This window comes from Rhinolophus sinicus, chromosome 2 (assembly GCF_057876585.1).
Source record: "Rhinolophus sinicus isolate RSI-liver-muscle chromosome 2, RSI-T2T, whole genome shotgun sequence".
Classification (NCBI taxonomy): Eukaryota; Metazoa; Chordata; class Mammalia; order Chiroptera; family Rhinolophidae; genus Rhinolophus; species Rhinolophus sinicus.
Window position 1 is genome coordinate 54,061,967 of NC_142502.1, and position 10,152 is coordinate 54,072,118.

Genomic DNA, 10,152 nt, shown 5'->3' on the forward strand with positions numbered 1-10,152 from the left:
AAACATAATTTGAGTAGCCTTGATAGCAATCTATTTACTCTGTTTGATGAAGTGTCCAAATCAGCACTTAGTACATGCTACATATTTTCCATATATATCCCTTTAGGGTACTAGACGTTATGGGGAGTGACATACTTAATGTGTTATGCTATACTTATAGGGAGTCTATTTCCTAGGATTTCAAACCACTGCAACGATTTTTGGCAATCCACATGTTTAGTACCCATTTTTATCTAATTTCTATGGATACCTATGGACCTGAGAATTTATTTTATTCCATTACTCCAATTTTAAATTTACAAATTAGAGCTGGAGGGAACTAGTAATGGTCCTATGTTGATGTGTAGGAGTACTTTGAAATCTGTGGAAGAATAGTGCTGTAGAAATTCAAGGTGGTTATTAGTTTAATTAACCAAATAATTTAAGGAATCCAATTAGTTCTTAACTTTGTATTGCTTGTAGTCTGTTAAAAAGTAATTACCACTCCTGCTTTCGATTAAGATTAAGTAGCTAGTATCAGACTAGCCTTCCTGCTAAGAGCAACTAAAAAACAGATGTTTGAAGCAGCAGTGGGAAATCAAGGCAGCCAGGACTCCACAGATCAAAATTCCAAAGAGAAGAAAAATACATTGACGTGAGCCCTACAATCACTATCAACTTTTTCCTGTGGGGCATTTGCCAATTGTAGGGCAGGGCACAGAGTCTAGACAGAAACCTTGTAACAAGTGTACTCACTGGGCTGGGAGTCAAATATTAGAGTTCAAGGCTCCCAGAGCAGCCAGGACTTAAGGAGGAAGATCCCAGAGGAAAGGGTACCATAGACTATTGAGCCCAGTAATCTGCCTACAATTTCTCCTTGAGTCATTGGTTGCATCCTAAAAGCTTTATCTGATATCATGCTGATAAACTAAGCAGAAAGTATCTGCAAGAAACTAAAAAACTAAACAGAGAGAGTAGTATCGCAGTGCTGTGGAGACTGAAATTGAGTTCGGGAAGAGGGTCTCTGGTAAACAGCAGAGGCTTTCAATGGAGACTCCTGAAGGGCTGAGCACTGGAACAAGGGAAAACCAAAAATAAACTTACCTCACCTGGGTCACGATGATCTCCCAGTTTTCCTTCTGCCTTCCAGAAGAAAAAAATTAAATCCTCTGTGGAATTATACACAGAGACAGGATTTCTCGCACATTAAAATAAAAGATCACCAGGTATAATAGGGAACAGGATGTAATGACAAACAAACAAACACAAAAACCCAAAGAAAAATGATAAAGAAACAGACCCACAGGTGATCCAGATATTGGGGTTCTCAGACACAGGTGGTTTAAAATAACTATGATTAATGTGCTCAACAAAATTGAGGAAACAATGGAAAATTTTACCAGAGAACAAGAACCTATAAAAATGCAGCAAATAGAAATTCTATAACCGAAATTACAATGACTGAATTTAATAATTCAACAGATGGGTCAAATGGATTAGAACTCAGTAAAAGAGGATTACTGAACTGGAAGATAGGTGTGGGGACAGAGCCAGGAGTGCCGTTTCCAGGCTCTTGGCCTCACATGGAAAGGTGCTGGCTCAGGTAGGAAATGGCCATGAACTGTGATTGGATGGCCATTAGCTATGGCTAGTTGGCTGTCAGCTGTAACCAGTGAGCCATTGGCCACTAATGTAACTGCTGTGGCTACGCTAGCAGAAAATGGGGGCTAGCAAGCAGATGGTGGCTGGCAAGCGTGGGCTGCAGTTAACTTGGCAGAGTGCGGGTTGCCCATGGCAGAGAAGCGGACAGCAGGTTGCAGATCCTGTGGATCCTGCCTCCAGTGAGAATATAGTGGTATGACTCCCCTACCTATGGCTCCGTGGGTGTTCCTTTATGGCCTCACCATATCCTGCGTTCTTGTGTGGGAAGCGGGAGCTGAGACCCCGCAGGTCGCCTCAGACAACAAATGGCACAGCGAGCAGGGTGCCTCGCACGACAATAGGTCAGTAGAAATTATCCAGATTGATACACACAGGGGAAAAAAGTGATGGGAAATATGCAATGCAATACAAGATATATATGGAAAATGGTGAAAAGCTCTAAATATGTGTAATAGGAGTCCCTGAAGGCCAAAAGAGAGATAATGGGTCAGAAGTAGTATTTTAAAATATATTGGCTGACAATTTTCATAAATTCATGGTACATCAAACAACAGAGGCAGAAGTTCTATGTATCATAATTATGATAAATGCAGAGAAAGCTACACCTAGGCATGCCATAATGAACTGATGAAAAACAAAGACAAAAATAAAATTTTAAAAGGAGTCAAAGAAAAGAAAGATGTTCACAGGAACAACATGATCAATGAGTTTTAAGAGAACTAATGATGGAAACTAGATAAAAATGGCATTTGTTAAGTTTTTGTCAAAAGAAAATAACTGTCAACCTAGAATTTGTACTAGCATCAAAAAATATTAAATAGTCAGAAAAACTGTAATAAATGCAAGGCCTCTACATAGAAAACTATAATATATTACTGAGAGAAATTAAAGACCTAAATAAATGGAGGACCATATAACAATATCATGGCTTGGACGGCTCAACATTGAAAAGATGCCAATTTTCCCCAAATTGATCTATCTTAATAAAAATTCCAGCATGTTTTTCTTTTTTTTGGTAGAAATTGACAAACTGATTCTAAAATTTATATGTAAATGCAAAGGGTTAAGAATAGTGAAGACAATCTTGAAGAACAAAGTCGGAGGATGTAGACTTCCAGATATCAAGACTTCTCATAAAGCCACTGAAATTAACTCTATTTTGTCGGCCCAAGGATAGACAAATTGGCTAAAGGAATAGAAAAGTCCAGAAACAGACCCACAAATATCCCTGGCCACCTGATTTATGACAAAGGTGCCACATCAGTACAGCGCCAATAAACAGTGCTGATCAATTGGATATAAGTAAGGGGGGGCGGGGGGAAGAACTTTATCCCTCCCTATCTCAGATAATACACAAAAGTCAATTCTCAGTGGGTCATTGACCTTAATGTGAAATTAATATTTTATATGATAACATTGGAGAATGTATCCAAGACCTTGGAATATGCAAAACTTGCTTAAACAGGACACAAAAAGAGCTAACCACAAAATGAAAGGTGGATAAACTGACTTCATTAAAATCAAGAATCTCTTTTCTTGCCATTAAGGAGAGTGAAATGACAAACAACTGAGGAAGGTATTTACATTAGAGAGAAGATACTTGTATCACTAATGTCAGACAAAAGATGAGCACCTAGAATTTATAAAAAATATCCCACAAATTAATAAGGAGAAAATCCAACTAAAAATGTATAAAAGGCTCAAATCAGCAGTTTTCAAAAGAGAATATCTCAGTAGCCAACATGTACACAAAAAGATGCTCAACCTCAGTAGGCATTAGGGAAGTGCAAACTAATACCACAGTGAGCTATTAGAACCATCCATGAGAATGCTTACAGTTTTACAAATTGATAATATTAAATGTTGTAGAGGATGTAGAGGACTGGAACTTTTATACATTGTTGGTGGGAGTACAAATTGGCGCCATCACTTTGGGAAACTGATAGTATCTTCTAAAGCTGAACATAAGTATATTCTATGATGCAGAATTCCACTCCTAGGTATCAACCCAACAGAAATTTATAAATGTGTGTGTCAAAAAACATATACAAGAATGTTTACAGCAGCATTATTCGTAACTTGCCCAAACTGGAAATGACCCAGATGTCTATCAACAGTAGAAAAGATAAATAAATTCTAGTATATTCATATAATGGAAAATCATACAGCAGTGAAAAAGAATGAATTTATGAGGCCCACCACAACATAGAATCATGTCGTGGACATAACATCTGAGCAAAAAAAGCCAGAAATAAAACAGTGCATGTGGTATGATTCCATATATATAAAGTTCAACACCAGGCAAAACTCATCTATGGTGATGGAAGTCATAATTGTAGTTATATTTCACTGAGTTAATGACTGGACAGAGGTATGTGGGAAACTTCTGGCATACTCGTAACATCATCTATCTGATCTGAGTGCTAGTTACACAGGTGTTCAGTTTGTAAAAACTCATTAGGTGTACACTTAAAATTTTTACATATTGATTTATTCATCAATCAAACATTTATAAAAATAATTACTATCCAATAATTTGGACACAAACCACGGGTTGCTTTTCCAGGGTTGTGGAGAAGTACTTTCTGTGGAGCTGGATCATGGCAGGTTTCTAACTGTAGCCTTCTAAGAAGGAAAGTTGTCCTCAGTACCTCTGATCCCTTGTTTACCTGGTGATTCAATTGTTCTGCTACTTACAAGAGTTGATTTAAACCAGTCAGGCTGATGAATTAAGTCTGGTGCGATGACAAAGGGTTGTTTAAAGAATCGAGACAAAAACCACACTTGGGATTAACAAACTCTTTTTCTACCTTTTCTCTAGAACCAGGGGCCGAGCTTGAATTGGTAAAGCTTTTCTTATGCTTAGATTTTAAATAAAAGAAAAATGACTTCCAGTCTGGCATCTTTTTGGGGCAGAACAAAAGGAGACACGGGCAAGACTGAGGATGGGGAGCATGGGACCCTCGATCAGGGGTTAAGAAGGACCACAAGAGCAGGATTCAGAGCATGAGAAGGAGGGAGAGGGAGTGTCAGAGGCCGAGAGTTAAGAGACAGCGAAGGAACCTGGAGTGAATCAGTATTTGTTCATTTGGATATGTAAAGCACCTAAGGGAGAGGAAAACAGGTGCAATATGAATGCATTAATGGAATGAAAAATGAGGCTTGACCTATGAATAAATATTCGGAATAAAAGCATTTTAAAATGTATCTTGGTTTTAGGGCACTTACTCTGTCTGGCAGCTAATTCAAAGTTTTCATGGTCACACACTCACAGCTTTGTGTGGTGCTGAGATGCACTCACTGAGGTTCCTGGGGTCTGTGCATCTCATTCTTCTTCTGTTGCTCAGTCTTGTTTCTCTTATCAACAGACTCTGCCTACATTGTATAAAATAAGATCCCTTACTATATGGATTTAGGTGGTCAAATTACGTCACCAGAAACTGTGACCTAGCTCTAAAACCCCTGGCAGCAATCCTAGAGGCCAGTTGGTTGGTCCAAGTCTCCCAGAAGAGCATGTGGTGGCACTTGCACTGTGGCCTTGGATTTTGCCCCTGTCCTGATCAAAATCTTACCAGAAAATGATTAAAGAAAAAAGGTAAGTTATTTCCCCCTTCAAAATTGTGGCAGGTTGAGTGGAGACCCCAGCCTCATGAGTTCAGATTTGTGAGGAACATCTGTGAAAAACAAGGAAACAGGCTTTCAAAACAATTTCGTTAGCCTGGAGATGTGCGGGGGCATCCGGCAACTGAAATCCACCCACAGCTGTCTCTCTGGTCTGAGACAGGAGCACGGAAGTGGGGCTTCCCACAGTTTAAAGGAGTGGCCCCCGGCCCCCTACCCCACCCAAATATTGAAAGATTTTCTTCTGATTCAGGGGAGACTCTTCTGATGGGACACTCTAAGATCTCTCAAGGCAGGCAGGCTTCCATGGTCCCCATAGTGGGGGGGCCTCCCTTCATTACCCAGGAGCAGGTCTCAGCCTTCTCCACCCTCCCCTTTGCTTTGTCCTGCCTCAGCTTGCCCCTTCTGTGCTGGCCTTTGAAGGTGCTGGCCTGCCTCGGCATCTTAGTAAGTTCAAATAATTCAGCTTTTGAATCTCTGTGCGATTCCAAGATGGAAAATAGGTGTTTACCATAGAATCACACTTAGATTTCATTAATATCTTCAGGCTGCAGAGGGCAGGAAGAGCAGTATGGCGCAGACAGAATATGGAAGCTATTCAGGGGATGGTGATGGGATGAGGTAAACATGTGATGGTGGTTCCACGATAATTCCTTTCCCTACAACTATACTCACAAAAGAAGTGGCTCCATATCTTTCACTTCTCTGAATCCCCCTACCCCATTCTCTAAGATGGGCTTTCAAGAACATAAGTGTTCCCCTTACACATTTGTACCTTCTCTGGCAACAGGATCTTTCATAATAGAAAAGAGCCTGTACTTTTATTCCAAGATTTAAAAAACTTCAGGATTGCAGATGTTGACCTAAAGAAATAGCCAGATATTTCTCCAGCAAAATGGATTTATTTAGGAACAACAAAGAATTGCAATTGTGGACATGCTCTGTAAACGGTAAATGAGGTGCAAGTCCATAGAAACAAAGGGAAAAAATGCTCTTTTATGGGCTTTGGAGGCTCTGTTGTAAAAGAAGAGTGCTTTGGAAGAAACTCAAAGTTTGAAGTATACTGACTTTTCATTGGCTGAGCTATGGCAGTCTCCCATTGGCTGAGCTGTGACTCGGCAAGGAGGAATCTTTGTTTCCTGCAGCTGAGGTTAAGTAGTATCACTTCCTGCTGGAGATGTAAGATAGCTACCTTTCTGCCTGTTAGGGTCAGTAATGTGTGTTGAGTGACGTGTGTGAGAGTTTTTACTTGTAGCTTCCCGACTCTACTTTAAATGAGGTTTTTGTTTGTTAATTTCCACACAGAAATGACCAAGGGCTCATTTAATTTCCCTGTGATTTGGATTAGGACCAACTTCAGATTTGGGAAGGGTTGAATATTTAGCTGGGCCTCAAGAGGCTCAAATGGTAGGGACTGGGAGAGTGGGGGCTGCAGAGAAAGGGTGGGGGATGGGCATGCAGGGAGCGTGAGGGGCATCTTCAGCATTTAGAGGTGGCTGTCCCCTTGACTCAGTATTTGGAAGTGCTAATCTGTGTTCCTCCTCTTATACCTCATGAGATAGCGTCCTTGAATGGCAATGCCTTGAAAGTTCTGTTAAAAATTTGTATTATCTTCCCCGTTGTTATTTAGAAATGTGTTTTGTTAATAACGGTAATGGTAATAGCCAACAAACACATGTATTAACTCATTAATGTTTACAACAGCTCTGTGAAGTAAGAAGTGTTATTAGACCCATCTCACAGAAGAGGAAGCTGAATTACAGAGGTAAGTGACCTACCCAGAGTCACCAGCTGGTAAACAGTGAAGCTGAAATTTGAACCCTTGCTCTTAACCACTATACTGCTTTTTCGAGAGCTCCTGAGCTTATCTTGATAAACTACAGGCTGTGGTGTAGATAACCTATCGACATAATTTGAAAAGCTTAACAGCATCTCCCGCCTATATTGTTTGATTGATTGGTTGATTAATTCATCTGATTAAACAATGAGAGCCCACTATGTGCCAGACGTTGTGCTGGGTGTGGGAAATCCAGAGATGAGTAAGATAGGGAGCTTACCATCTAGATAAGAAATATGTTTACAATTATTTATTAAATAACAGTACACATGTAAATATGGAGATAAGTGTAGCATGCATTTGAATCATAAAAGTAAAGGCAAAGGAAATCAGGGGAAGATTACAGAGTTAACATTTGAGTAAGGCCTGGTAAGAAAACAAAACAGAACAAAAACAATTACTGGAGGGATACATTTGCTGTATAAAAATGCAAACTGTATAGAGTGTATAGAATAAGAAGGGAAAACTATTCCCTCCCAGAGGGATCTATTAAAAGTTTAATATGTATTCTTCCAGACATTTTTCTATATATTTACATAAACATGCCCATATACTAATACAGAGTTAGGACTATAACGAAATAGGTACGTTTTATATACACTGTTCTGTACATTGTTCCCCCCCAACTTATTGATAATGTCTTAGAGATTTTTCTGTCATATCACATACTCGTAAGTCCATTTTATTCTTTTAATTGTTGTGTAATAATTGATTAAATGGGTATAGCAGAATTTATTTCCAATCATGCTATTAATGGGCATTTAGTTTATTTCCATTTTTTTGCTGTCATAAACAATGCTGCCATAAAAATGTGCATGTATATCATTGTCACTATGTGTTTGGCATATATGTTATTGTCAGACTATGCATCATTTCTGTAGTATATATGCTCATTTCAAAATTTGATATACACTGACAATTTAGCCTCCACTGAGGCTGTTCCAAATGTTGAGTGTTGAGTGCCCATTTCCTCACACACTTTTCATATTGGACATTAACAATCTCTTAAAATTTGGCCAATCTGATAATTAAAAATGATAACTCATCATTTTAATTTTTGTTTCCCTGAACACTAATATATTTATCCTTGCTCATATCATCTTGCTTTGTGCTTTCAGCTTTTAAGTTGTTATTACTATTACTTTGTTTTCAGGATTTTGCTGTAGGAGGCATATTTGATTTGTCTCCTTCAGTGATCTGTATGGTTCACATCCTGCTTGAAATTTCATATTGCTTACATCTTTGTTTTCCAAAAACTTTCCTGAGTTTACATTTCGTTCAGGATCAAAGAATTTAAAGTTCCCTTTCGCCCTGTTCCTCTACTATGTAAGATGGGTTCTTGAGCTTTAGTTTACTGTATTCTCCATTCTCTGCTACTCCTCACACTTCCCACCCTCTTGGCTCTTCCTACTGACTTTGGGGATCCAGATTACTGTTGTTAAATTATTATCCTTTTACTTTTCATATCTTCTCATTAAAAAATAATTCTAGGTAGATGTGTTTGATTTTGTATCCATGTACGCCTATTATTTTTGCCTTTCACTGTTTACAATATTTACTGCTAAGCTTTTAATACCACAGCTTCCAGCTCTTTATTCTGATTTATCAGTCATTTGACTAGAGTAGGAATTCAGTTATTTTTTCAAGAAGAGGAAGAGTTAGGTATATTTTCTGGGCTCCTGTATGTTTGAGGATGTTTTCCTAGTCCCTTAACGCTTGAATGACAACTTGGCTGGGTATATAACTTTAGGATTTTTTGTTTCTGTTTTTTTGTCAAAACTATCTTTTTGGATTTAGTATGTATAGGAGACATTTGAGCTCAGATTAATTTTATTTTCCCTTCCCAACTTGGTTGCTTGTCTTCTCCTGCCTCTCCACCTTCTATTTAGAAAAGTTTAAAATGTACCAGAAATACAAAGAATAAAATAAACATTAATACTCTCCATACCCAGGATACACTACTATTTATATTTTCACTTGCTTCAAGTCTTATCTTTTTTCCCCCCTTTTCTTTCCTTTCCCTCTTTTCCTCCCTCCTTCCCCCGTTCCTAACAGATATTACAGATATAGCTAAAGTGCCCTTTAACCAGTGCCCCGCTTCCCATTCTACTCACTAGTCCACTCCAGAGCCACTCAAGGACAGCCACTATTAAGAATTTGAAATGTAATTTTCAGGCCATTTAAAATAATTGTACATACATATTTATACATCCATGAATAATATATAGTATTGTTTTGAGCTTGTATGTGTTTTTCTTATTTATATAAATTGTATCATACTAGAGATAGTTGGTATCTACCTTTTTTGGGGGTTTGGGGGGCTTTCAGGTGAAAACTGGAAGACCTACTAGATAAATTCAAAAAGAGCTGTAAGCACCATCTACCTTTTTAAAGGATTCATTTTCCTTAACCCCTATACTTAAAAATATTGTCAGGTTGTGTTGAGGTGTAGTTTTACTTATTTTCAAGAATATATTTTGATCCCTTTTAACTTGTACGTTCAGGTTTGTTTTCAGCTCAGAATTTTTTTATATTATGTTTTTGTTTATTGCTTCTGATGGAATTTTTCTAGTCTTCCACGAGGAATACTGAAATGTGTAGAGTGGATCTAACTGTTGACTACTTGTTTTTTCTCATTACTCTTGTTCTGATGAGGAGCAGTTAATTCAGACTCAGTGTTTATTAACATACAGATACATGAATTTTGTTATTCATGTGTGCACTGTTAACGTCTTTTTTAAGGTCATAGCTATTGGGAAGGTTGATATACTCCTTTCCTACAAATTCCCAGTTCCTCTAAGTTTTTTATCCCCAGAGTACTGGAGTGGGACCATTTTTACTGTCCAGTTCTGTGTTCCTTGATGACCTGAAGAGAAGGAGTTACCAAAATTCTAAAATCTCCAAAGTCACCTCACTCAGGAATCTTTTTATCTCTGGCCCAACCCACCTCGTTTATGTGTATAGAATAAACTTCTCAGGATGCTTTGCAGGACCAGCAGAATCTCCACTCCCCTTTTCACTCCAATTCCTGCCTTGTCTTTTGGAATTTGCTA

The 10,152-nt window shown here is 38.4% G+C and overlaps 1 non-coding gene across 1 annotated transcript; it reads right to left on the reverse strand.

Moving 5' to 3' along the window:
* Window positions 1-9,415: 9,415 nt before the first annotated feature.
* LOC141571959 (U7 small nuclear RNA) lies at window positions 9,416-9,478 on the reverse strand. The gene has a single exon (XR_012496993.1). It is a non-coding gene; the product is annotated as a U7 small nuclear RNA (small nuclear RNA).
* Window positions 9,479-10,152: the final 674 nt, after the last annotated feature.